Source organism: Bombina bombina, chromosome 1 (genome assembly GCF_027579735.1).
Source record: "Bombina bombina isolate aBomBom1 chromosome 1, aBomBom1.pri, whole genome shotgun sequence".
In the NCBI taxonomy this organism is placed as follows: Eukaryota; Metazoa; Chordata; class Amphibia; order Anura; family Bombinatoridae; genus Bombina; species Bombina bombina.
Genome location: NC_069499.1, coordinates 944,076,579 through 944,085,634, shown reverse-complemented (window position 1 = coordinate 944,085,634; position 9,056 = coordinate 944,076,579). Strand labels below are relative to the sequence as shown.

General features: G+C 41.4%; 1 long non-coding RNA gene across 1 annotated transcript in view; it reads left to right on the top strand.

The window, feature by feature from the left end:
• The first annotated feature begins 1,095 nt into the window (after nucleotides 1-1,095).
• The window catches only part of LOC128650045 (uncharacterized), a 198,097-nt gene continuing 190,136 nt past the window's right edge, over nucleotides 1,096-9,056 (top strand). The window contains exon 1 of the long non-coding RNA XR_008400722.1: nucleotides 1,096-1,200. This is a non-coding gene — a long non-coding RNA (uncharacterized LOC128650045). The remainder of the gene's footprint in view (nucleotides 1,201-9,056) is intronic.

Here is a 9,056-nt window from a genome sequence, read left to right as displayed (position 1 = left end):
CAGCGGTATTTTGCGCTTCAATCATTCGCAAACAACACTCAAAGTAATGTTTTAACGATGCCGGGTTAGCGTGTATATAAGAAGTTGAAAGTAAATTATTTGTGCGTAAGCAAAACCCAACACATGCAAAAATCATGAACTAGAGCAGATAGAGTATATATATGAGTGTAACTGTTTATTTGAATTTATTTATTTTGTGTTTGGTGCACATTTTTTTTAAAGTCTTAGGGGTTGATTTATGAATCAGCGGTTTCCGACCCTCTGCTCCTTAACTCGTCCGCCACATATGAGGCGGCGGACAGCAATCTGCACAATCATTTACGATTGGGTTGATTAACAACCACGGCTAGCGGCCGATTGCCTGCTAATGTGCAGGGACTGGCATTGCACAAGCATTTCACAAGAAATGCATGTGCAATGATAAGTGCCGACAGCGTATGCTGTCGCCATTTATCGATGTGCGGCAGACATGACCCGCTACAGCGGTTCATGTCCGCTCGCACTATAACAAAATGACCCCTTAGCCTTTACACAATGCCTTTAGTCGCGCTTACCGGAAGTGATAATTTTGTTTGAGCTTGAGCAATAGCGTTTAGTCTCAACTTCTGATAAGTGCAAACGTTAATGCAATATTGCGCCTGCGCTAACAGTAGCACACCACTTGTAATCTGGCCCATCATGGTTCAATGAAGTTTTTATGACTCCACATATCGTAGTGTTTATTTTTATTTGGGGTATTTGATTGTACTTTTTATTTCCTGTCTCCTATATTGTAATTTTATTTCTCCAACATTGGTGTGTCCGGTCCACGGCGTCATCCATTACTTGTGGGATATTCTCCTCCCCCACAGGGAAAGGCAAGGAGAGCACACAGCAAGAGCTGTCCATATAGTCCCTCCCAGGCTCCGCCCCCCCAGTCATTCTCCTTGCCGCTCTGAACAAGTAGCATCTCCTCGGGGATGGTGAGGAGTTTGTGGTGTTTAGTTGTAGTTTTTTATTCTTCTATCAAGAGTTTGTTATTTTAAAATAGTGCTGGTATGTACTATTTACTCTGAAACAGAAAGAGATGAAGAGTTCTGTTTAAAAGAGGATTATGATTTTAGCAGACAGTAACTAAAATCAGTTGCTGTTCCCACACAGGACTGTTGAGATGAGAGAACTTCAGTTGGGGGGAACAGTTTGCAGACTTTTCTGCTCAAGGTATGACTAGCCATATTTCTAACAAGACTGTGTAATGCTGGAAGGCTGTCATTTTCCCTCATGGGGATTGGTAAGCCATTTTCCTAGTCTCAAACAGAATAAAGGGCTTATTATGGGCTATACACTGGTAGACACTCTTAAGGGCTAAATCGATTGCTTTATTTAAGTATTATATGCAGTTTGAAGTTGAATTTCACACTTTTATAACATTGGGGAACGTTTTTTAGCACCAGGCACTTGTTAAGACACCTTCCCAGTCAGGAAGGGTCTTTCTCTGTAGTAGGCAGAGCCTCATTTTCGCGCCATTACTGTGCAGTTACTTTTGAGTACAGTACATGCAGCTGCATGTGTGTGGGTCTGGAATCCACTAAAAACGTTCCTAGAAGGCTACATTTGATATCATATACCCCCCTGGGATTGGTGAAGTCACAGCAAAGGCTGTAGCTGGGACTGTAAGGGGGTTAAAATTAAAAACGGCTCCGGTTTCCACATTTTAAGGGTTAACAGCTTGAAAATTGGGGTGCAATACTTTGAATGCATTAAGACACTGTGGTGAAAATTTGGTAAAGATTGGATAATTCCTTCATAGTTTTTCACATATTCAGTAATAAAGTGTGCCCTGTTTAACATTTAAAGAGACAGTAACGGTTTTGTTTTAAAACGGTTTTTGTGCTTTATTAACCAGTTTAAGCCTGTTTAACATGTCTGTACCTTCAGATAGATCATGTTCTGTATGTATGGTAGCCAATGTGGTTCCCCCTTCAAATATGTGTGATAATTGTGCCATAGCGTCCAAACAAAGTAAGGACAGTACTGTCACAAATTGTAAAGTTGCCCAGGATGATTCCTCAGATGAAGGAAGTAGAGATAGTTCTACATCATCTCCTTCTGTGTCTATACCAGTTATGCCCGCGCAGGCGACCCCTAGTACTTCTAGCGCGCCAATGCTTGTTACTATGCAGCAATTGACGGCAGTAATGGATAACTCCATAGCTAATATTTTATCCAAAATGCCAGCATTTCAGAGAAAGCGCGATTGCTCTGTTTTAAACACTGTAGAGCAGGAGGGCGCTGATGATATTTTTTCTGTCATACCCTCACACCAATCTGAAGTGGCAGTGAGGGAGGGTTTGTCAGATGGTGAAATTTCTGATACACTAAGAATTTCTCAGCAGGCAGAACCTGATGTTGTGACATTTAAATCAAAATTAGAGCATCTCCGCGCATTACTTAAGGAGGTGCTATCTACTCTGGATGATTGTGACAATCTGGTCAACCCAGAAAAATTGTGCAAGATGGACAAGTTATTTGAGGTCCCGGTGCACCCTGATGCTTTTCCGATACCTAAACGGGTGGCGGACATAGTGAATAAGGAGTGGGAGAAGCCAGGCATACCTTTTGTCCCTCCTCCTATATTTAAGAAATTGTTCCCTATGGTCGACCCTAGGAAGGACACATGGCAAACAGTCCCTAAGGTCGAGGGGGCGGTTTCTACTCTAGCCAAGCGCACGACCATTCCTATTGAGGACGATTGTGCTTTCAAAGATCCTATGGATAAAAAATTGGAGGGTTTGCTTAAAAAGATTTTTGTACAGCAAGGTTACCTCCTTTAACCTATTTCGTGCATTATTCCTGTCACTACAGCGGCGTGGTTCTTGTTCGAGGAACTGGAAAAGTCGCTCAGTAGGGAGACTCCGTATGAGGAAGTCATGGACAGAATTCACGCACTGAAGTTAGCTAATTCCTTTATTTTAGACACCGCTTTGCAGTTAGCGAGGTTAGCGGTGAAAAATTCAGGGTTTACAATTGGGGCACGTAGAGCGCTCTGGCTAAAGTCTTGGTCGGCGGATGTATCTTCCAAGACAAAATTGCTTAATACCCCTTTCAAAGGTAAGACCCTTTTTGGGCCAGAATTGAAAGAGATTATTTCAGACATCACTGAGGGAAAGGGCCATGCCCTCCCACAAGATAAACCTTTCAAGGCTAAGAATAAGTCCAATTTTCGTTCCATTCGCAATTTCAGGAACGGACCGGCTTCCAACTCGGCAGCCTCTAGACAAGAGGGTAACGCTTCCCAGACTAAACCAGCTTGGAAATCAATGCAAGGCTGGAACAAGGGTAAACAGGCCAAGAAGCCTGCTGCTGCTACCAAAACAGCATGAAGGGGTAGCCCCCGATCCTGGACCGGATCTAGTAGGGGGCAGAATCTCTCTCTTTGCTCAGGCTTAGGCAAGAGATGTTCAGGATCCCTGGACACTAGAAATAGTCTCTCAGGGTTTTCTTCTGGAGTTCAAGGAACTACCCTCAAGGGGAAGGTTCCACATGTCTAACTTATCTTCAAACCAAATAAAGAGACAGGCATTCTTACATTGTGTAGAAGACCTGTTAAAGATGGGAGTGATACACCCAGTTCCAACTGTGGAACAAGGTCGGGGGTTTTACTCAAACCTGTTTGTAGTTCCCAAAAAAGAGGGAATTTTCAGACCAATTCTGGATTTAAAAATTCTAAACAAATTTCTCAGAGTTCCATCGTTCAAATGGAAACCATTCGAACAATTTTATCTACAATCCAGGAGGGTCAATTTATGACTACCGTGGATTTAAAGGATGCGTATCTACATATTCCTATCCACAAAGATCATCCAAGGATTTTCACAAAGGTGCTAGGGTCCCTTCTAGAGGTTCTAAGACCAAGGGGTATTGCAGTGGCACCTTATCTGGACGACATTCTAATCCAAACGTCGTCTCTTTCCAAAGCAAAGGCTCATACAGACATTGTTCTAGCCTTTCTCATATCTCACGGGTGGAAGGTGAACGTAAAAAAGAGTTCCCTGTCTCCGTCGACAAGAGTTCCCTTCTTGGGAACGATAATAGATTCTTTAAAAATGAAGATCTTCCTGACAAAAGTCAGAAAGTCAAAGCTTCTAAAGCTTGTCAAGTTCTTCACTCTATTCTGCAGCCTTCCATAGCTCAGTGCATGGTAGTAGTAGGGTTGATGGTTGCAGCAATGGACATAGTTCCTTTTGCTCAAATTCATCTAAGACCATTACAACTGTGCATGCTCAAGCAGTGGAATGGGGACTATACAGACTTGTCTCCAAAGATTCAAGTAGACCAGATGACCAGAGACTCACTCCGTTGGTGGTTGTCACAGGATCACCTGTCTCAGGGAATGAGTTTCCACAGACCAGAGTGGGTCATTGTCACGACCGACGCCAGTCTATTAGGCTGGGGCGCGGTCTGGGATTCCCTGAAAGCTCAGGGTCTATGGTCTCGGGAAGAGTCTCTTCTCCCGATAAACATCCTGGAACTGAGAGCGATATTCAATGCTCTCCGGGCTTGGCCTCAACTAGCGAAGGCCGGATTCATAAGATTCCAGTCAGACAACATGACGACTGTAGCTTACATCAACCATCAGGGAGGAACAAAGAGTTCCTTGGCGATGAGAGAGGTATCCAAGATCATCAAATGGGCGGAGGATCACTCCTGCCATCTATCTGCAATTCACATCCCAGGAGTAGACAACTGGGAGGCGGATTATCTGAGTCGTCAGACTTTCCATCCGGGGGAGTGGGAACTCCACCCGGAGGTTTTTGCCCAGTTGACTCAATTATGGGACATTCCAGACATGGATCTGATGGCGTCTCGTCAGAACTTCAAGGTTCCTTGCTACGGGTCCAGATCCAGGGATCCCAAGGCGACTCTAGTGGATGCATTAGTGACGCCTTGGTCGTTCAACCTAGCTTATGCATTTCCACCGTTCCCTCTCCTTCCCAGGCTTGTAGCCAGGATCAAACAGGAGAAGGCCTTGGTGATACTGATAGCTCCTGCGTGGCCACGCAGGACTTGGTATGCAGACCTGGTGAATATGTCATCGGCTCCACCATGGAAGCTACCTTTGAGACAGGATCTTCTAGTGCAAAGTCCATTCGAACATCCAAATCTAGTTTCTCTCCAGCTGACTGCTTGGAAATTGAACGCTTGATTTTATCCAAGCGCGGGTTTTCAGATTCAGTGATAGATACTCTGGTCCAAGCCAGAAAACCTGTGACTAGAAGGATTTACCATAAAATATGGAAAGCATATATCTGTTGGTGTGAATCCAAGGGATTCTCATGGATTAATATTCCCAGGATCCTCTCCTTTCTAACAAGAAGGTTTGGATAAGGGATTGTCAGCGAGTTCTCTAAAAGGACAGAGATCTGCTTTATCTGTCTTGTTACACAGACGACTGGCAGCTGTGCCAGATGTACAAGCTTTTGTACAGGCTTTGGTCAGAATCAAACCTGTTTACAGACCTTTGACTCCTCCCTGGAGTCTAAATTTAGTTTTTTCAGTTCTTCAAGGGGTTCCATTTGAACCCTTACATTCCATAGATATCAAGTTACTATCTTGGAAAGTTCTGTTTTTGGTTGCTATTTCTTCTGCTAGAAGAGTTTCTGAACTATCTGCTTTGCAGTGTGATCCACCCTATCTGGTGTTCCATTCAGATAAGGTTGTTTTGCGTATCAAGCCTGGTTTTCTTCCAAAAGTTGTTTCCAACAAGAATATTAACCAGGAAATAGTTGTCCCTTCTTTGTGTCCGAATCCAGTTTCAAAGAAGGAACATTTGTTACACCATTTAGATGTAGTCCGTGCTTTAAAGTTCTATTTAGAAGCAACAAAGGATTTCAGACAAAACTTCTTTTTTGTTTGTCGTTTATTCTGGTAAGAGGAGAGGACAAAAAGCTACTGCTACCTCTCTTTCTTTCTGGCTGAAAAGCATTATCCGATTGGCTTATGAGACTGCCGGACGGCAGCCTCCTGAACGAATCACAGCTCACTCTACTAGGGCTGTGGCTTCCACATGGGCCTTCAAGAACGAGGCTTCTGTTGATCAGATATGTGAGGCAGCAACTTGGTCTTCTCTGCACACTTTTGCCAAATTCTACAAATTTGATACTTTTTGCTTCTTCGGAGGCTATTTTTGGGAGAAAGGTTTTGCAAGCCGTGGTGCCTTCTGTTTAGGTAACCTGATTTGCTCCCTCCCTTCATCCGTGTCCTAAAGCTTTGGTATTGGTTCCCACAAGTAATGGATGACGCCGTGGACCGGACACACCAATGTTGGAGAAAACAGAATTTATGCTTACCTGATAAATTACTTTCTCCAACTGTGTGTCCGGTCCACGGCCCGCCCTGGTTTTTTAATCAGGTTTGAAAAATTTCTCTCTCTATACACTACAGTCACCACGGCACCCTATAGTTTCTCCTTTTTTTCTCCTAACCGTCGGTCGAATGACTGGGGGGGCGGAGCCTGGGAGGGACTATATGGACAGCTCTTGCTGTGTGCTCTCCTTGCCTTTCCCTGTGGGGGAGGAGAATATCCCACAAGTAATGGATGACGCCGTGGACCGGACACACCGTTGGAGAAAGTAATTTATCAGGTAAGCATAAATTCTGTTTTTGTTTATTTTGTCATTCCTAATGGATATTGTAATGCCTTTTTCACTAAATACAGTTTTTTTTTATGATTTTATATTAAAAAAAAAAAAAACACAATATTTATATTACCTTCTTGTTAACAGTCCAGTTTTAAAAGAGTTGACAGAATTAGTGCTGGTAATAAGAAATTTTACTGGTAGATGTACAAAAAAATCTAAAATCAGATGCTAATTCCAGTCAAATATGCGGAACGCACGTGGCTCTCTGAATACATTAAATAACTATAAGTTATTATTCTGTGCTATTAGCATAAACCTTAGCTAAACAGTAAAACAAGCGCCAACATGATGGTTTTACTGTAGTGCCAACACGCAATGTATAATTCCTACTGCCTTAGTGTTCATAATAGCTGGTTTGTGTGACCTTAGTATGTATTGCTCTCAAGTCTGAATGCTTGTTGTTGTTTTTTGACTGGATATGTATTTTGCCCAAGATAACAATACACTTTGGAAATAGGTTGGTTACACATTCTAGCAAAATATTGTGTGAATGTTTTATGCCTGGGGTCCATACAATATCCTTTGTGATGTATCAGAGGATTGTTTCCTGGCAAACTGTGGCTCCTTACAAGATCATTATCTGGCTACAAACAGGGTCATTTATATTGGGAACAAGATGTGAGTTTTATTAATCATTGTTTTTGCTCTCTGGCCTGATTTCCAGCTATGACAGAATGTGGCTTCTGTTATAACCATAGGGATCTTTTCTGGCAAATAGACAGTCAAACTAAATACTGTCACTATTCAATGACAACCATTTTCTTCAAGAGGTGGTGAGATATCTGGAGAATAAATAATGTGGGTATAATATGGATATAGATTTGCATTGGAGAGAGATTGTTTGAGAGTCAAATAATTAAACAAAGGGGATGATCACATTATAGTGTTTGATAATTATCAGCTGGTTAAAGGGACATTGTACATTAGATTTTTCTTTGCATAAATGTTTTGTAGATGATCCATTTATATAACCCATCTGGGTGTGTTTGTATAAAAATGTATAGTTTTGCATATTTTTAAATAACGTGCTGATTTTCAGACTCCTAACCAAGCCCCAATGTTTTAGATGTTTACTGATGTATACAGACTTCAGACTGCTTCTGTTTGTATAATGGGTGATGGGTCTATTCAAATACAAGGGAGGTTCTGCTAGCAGCCCCTTCCAGTGGATGTCCCAGCCTAACCTCATCAACTGTGCTAAACTGGAAGCTTCTAAGTAAGTGTTTAAATGGTTTTATACTGGATCTGTGCATATTATTCTTTATAGTAGTGTCTATTACATGCAGTTAAATAAAATTGGTGTATACTGTCCCTTTAATTGCTCCAGATGATCCATTTTCGATGTTAACACTATCATAACTAGTCATTATTAATTACACTTTTACATTATCGGTTCAGTGATATATGGCCCTATATAAAATGTGCCAGTCCTGTTTTCTTAAACCAAACCAAACTCTTGACACATAAAGGGAAAAAAATTGGTGATTCAGACCGGACTTACAGTTTTTAAAAAAGTTTCCAATTTACTTCTATTATCAAATTTACTTTGTTCCTATGGTATTCTTTGTTGAAGAGATCCCTAGGTAGGTGTCTAGAACATTACATGGCTGGAAATAGTGCTGCCACCTAGTGCTTTTGCAAATAGATAACATTCTTGCAAAACTGCCGCCATATAGTGCTTCCAACATGTGCACGCTCCTGAGCATACATACCTGCTTTTCAATAAAGATACCAAGAGAATGAAGAAAAAATTATAATAGAAATAAATTAAAAAGTTGTTTAAATTTGTATGCACTGTCTGAATCACAAAAGAAAAATGTTGGGTTTCATATTTACAGGGCTATTTTTCAAAATGTATTGATAACCCTTTTCTACTTATTATTACCCTGTTTGAGAATGGCACATTGGTTTTGTGTGTGCGCCACTGCATTACTTGCTGCCCTATTGGGGGACATTAAGAACCAACATCAGAAATAACATTAACCAAATCCATAAGCCAATAAACACACATGCCCACTATACCAATAATGCCTTCTGTTCACATCACCAAAACAAAAAGATAAATTCTAACAGTTGTCACAACTAAAAAAAAATGTTACATTTTTCACAATTTTAGGTTTCTCACTGAAATTATTTACAAACAGCTTGTGCAATTATGGCACAAATGGTTGTAAATGCTTCTCTGGGATCGCCTTTGTTAAAAAATAGCAGACATATATGGCTTTGGCGTTGCTTTTTGGTAATTAGAAGGCCGCTAAAAGCCACTGCGCACCACACGTGTATTATGCCCAGCAGTAAAGGGGTTAATTAGGGAGCTTGTAGGGTTAATTTTAGCTTTTCTGTAGTGTAGTAGACAACCCAAAGTATTGATCTAGG